The sequence below is a fragment of the Cebus imitator genome, unplaced genomic scaffold (assembly GCF_001604975.1).
Source record: "Cebus imitator isolate Cc_AM_T3 unplaced genomic scaffold, Cebus_imitator-1.0 Scaffold99, whole genome shotgun sequence".
Classification (NCBI taxonomy): domain Eukaryota; kingdom Metazoa; phylum Chordata; class Mammalia; order Primates; family Cebidae; genus Cebus; species Cebus imitator.
This window is the reverse complement of record NW_016107414.1, coordinates 4,541,217-4,544,442: the sequence shown is the minus strand read 5'-3', so window position 1 is coordinate 4,544,442 and position 3,226 is coordinate 4,541,217. Positions and strand designations below refer to the sequence as shown.

The window sequence follows — 3,226 nt, the reverse complement described above, 5'->3', positions numbered from 1 at the left end:
GTTTGGTTTTCTGTTCTTGTGTCAGTTTGCTGAGATCGATGGTTTCCAGATTCATCCATGTCCCTATGAAGGACACTAACTCATCATTTTTAATGGCTATGTAGTATTCCATGGTGTATATGTGCCACATTTTCATTATCCAGCCTATAGTTGGTGGACATTTGGTTGGTTCCAGGTCTTTAATATTGTAAACAGTGCTGCAATGAACATATGTGTGCATGTGTCTTTATAATAGAACAGTTTATAATTATTTGGATATATACTCAGTAATGGGATTGCCGGGTAAAATGGTATTTCTGTTTCTAGGTCCTTGAGGAAATGCCACACTGTCTTCCACAATGGTTGCATTAATTTGCACTCCCACCAACAGTGTAAATGCATTCCTATTTCTCCACATCCTCTCTAGCATCTGTTGTCTCCAGATATTTTAATGATCACACCATTCTAACTGGTGTGAGATGGTATCTCCATGTGGTTTTGATTTGCATTTCTCTAATGACCAGTGATGATGAGCATTTTTTCATATGTTTGTTGGGCTTATATATGTCTTCTTTTGAAAAGTGTCTGTTCATATCCTTTGCCCACTTTTGAATGGGTTTGTTTGTTTGTTTCTTGTAAATCTGTTTTAGTTCTTTGTAGATTCTGGATATTAGCCCTTTGTCAGATGGGTAGATTGCGAAAATTTTTTCCCATTCTGTTGGTTGCCGGTTCGCTCTAGTGATGGTTTCTTTTGCTGTACAGAAGCTCTGGAGTTTAATTAGATTAGATCCCATTTATCTGTTTTGGCTTTTGTTGCCAATGCTTTTGGTGTTTTAGTCATGAAGTCCTTGCCTATGCCTATGTCCTGAATGGTTTTGCCTAGGTTTTTTTCTAGGGTTTTTATGGTGTTAGGTCTTATGTTTAGATCTTTAATCCATCTGGAGTTAATTTTAGTGTAAAGCGTCAGGAAGCAGTCCAATTTCTGCTTTCTGCACATTGCACATTGCTAGCCAGTTTTCCCAACACCATTTATTAAACACGGAATCCTTTTAATAAAATTAAAATTCCCTTTTAAATACTTTTAATAAAATAAAATTTTATTAATATTAAAATCTTCTTAATAAAATAAAAATTGCTTGTTTTTCTCAGCTTTGTCAAAGATCAGATGATTGTAGATGTGTGGTGTTGCTTCTGAGGCCTCTGTTCTGTTCCATTGGTCTATGTCTCTGTTTTGGTACCAGTACCATGTTGTTTTGATTATTGTGGCTTGTAGTATAGTTTGAAGTCAGGCAGCATGATGCCTACATCTTTGTTCTTTTTGCTTAGGATTGTTTTGGCTATGCAGGCTCTCTTTTGGTTCCATATGAAATTTGAAGTGGTTTTCCAGTTCTGTGAAGAAGGTCATTGGTTGCTTGATTGGATAGTGTTGAATCTATAAATTACTTTGGGCAGTATGGCCATTTTCAAGATGTTGATTCTTACCAACCGTGAGCATGGAATGTTTTTCTATCTGTTTGTGTACTCTCTTATTTCATTGAGCAGTGGCTTGTAGTTCTCCTTGGAGAGGTCCTTTACATCCTTTGTTAGTTGTTTTCCTAGATATTTTGTTCTCTTTGTAGCAATAGTAAATGGGAGTTCACTTCTGATTTGGCTCTCTGTTTGTCTGTTATTGATGTATAGAAATGCTTGTGATTTCTGCACATTGATTTTGTATCCTGAGACTTTGCTGAAGTTGTTTATCAGTTTCAGGAGGTTTTGGGCTGAGACGATGGGGCCTTCTAAATATACAATCACGTCATCTGCAAATAAAGACAATTTGGCTTCCTCTTTTCCTAATTGAATACCCTTTCTTTCTTTTCCTTGCCTGATTGTTCTGGCTGGAACTTCCAATACTGTATTGAATAGGAGTTGTGAGAGAGGGCATCCTTGTCTTGTGCCAGATTTCAAAGGGAATGCTCCAGTTTTTGCCCATTCAGTATGATATTGGCTGTGGGTTTGTCATAAATAGCTTTTATTATTTTGTGATATGTTCCATCGATACCTAGTTTATTGAGGGTTTTTAGCATAAAGGGCTGTTGAATTTTGTTGAAGGCCTTCTCTGCATCTATTGAGATAATCATGTGGTTTTTGTCTTTGGTTCTGTTTTTGTGATGGATTACGTTTATAGACTTGCCCATGTTGAGCCAGCCTTGCATCCCCGGGATGAAGCCTACTTGATCATGATAAATAAGCTTTTTGATGTGCATTCTGTTTGCCAGTGTTTTATCAAAAAATTTTGTGTTGATGTTCATCATGGATATTGGCCTGAAGTTTTCTTTTCTTGTTGCATCACTGCCCAGCTTTGGAATTAGGATGATGTTGGTCTCATCAAATGAGTTGGGGAGGATTCCCTCTTTTTGTATTGTTTGGAAAAGTTTCAGAAGGAATGGTACCAGCTCCTCTTTGTACATCTGGTAGAATTCGGCTGTAAACCCATCTGGACCTGGGCTTTTTTTTAGTTGGTAGGCTATTAATTTCAGCCCTTGTTATTGGTCTGTTCAGGGTTTCAACTTCTTCCTAGTTTAGTCTTGGAAGAGTGTAAGTGTCTAGGAATTTATCCATTTCTTCCAGATTTACTGATTGGTGTGCATAGAGTTGTTTGTAGTAATCTCTGATGGTAGTTTGTATTTCTGTGGAATCAGTGGTGATGTCCCCTTTATCATTTTATATTGCATCTATTTCATTCTCTCTTTTATTAGTCTAGCTAGCAGTCTATCTATTTTGTTGATCTTTTCAACAAACCAGCTCCTGGATTTGTTGATTTTTTGAAGGGTTTTTTGTGTCTCTATCTCCTTCAGTTCTGCTCTGATCTTAGTTATTTCTTGTCTTCTGCTAGCTTTTGAGTTTTTGTTTTTTAATTTTGCTCCTCTAACTCTTTCAATTTTGATGATAGAGTGTCAATTTTAGACCTTTCCTTGCTTCTCTGGTGGGCATTTATTGCTACAAATTGCTCTCTAGATACTGCTTTACATGTGTCCCAGAGATCCTGGTATGTTGTGTCTTCATTCTCATTGATTTCAAAGAACATCTTTGTTTCTGCCTTCATTTCATTGTTTATCCAGTTGACATTCCAGAGCCAGTTGTTCATTTTCCATGAAGTTGTGCAGTTTTGAGTTAGTTTCTTAATTCTGAGTTCTAATTTGATTGCACTGTGGTCTGAGAGACTGTTTGTTATGATTTCCATTCTTTTTTTTTTTTTTTTGAGACG

At 36.7% G+C, this 3,226-nt stretch overlaps 1 protein-coding gene across 3 annotated transcripts in view; it reads left to right on the top strand.

Moving 5' to 3' along the window:
• Window positions 1–3,226, top strand: part of AKAP3 (A-kinase anchoring protein 3) — a 35,837-nt gene that overhangs the window by 25,868 nt on the left and 6,743 nt on the right. The window lies entirely within an intron of this gene.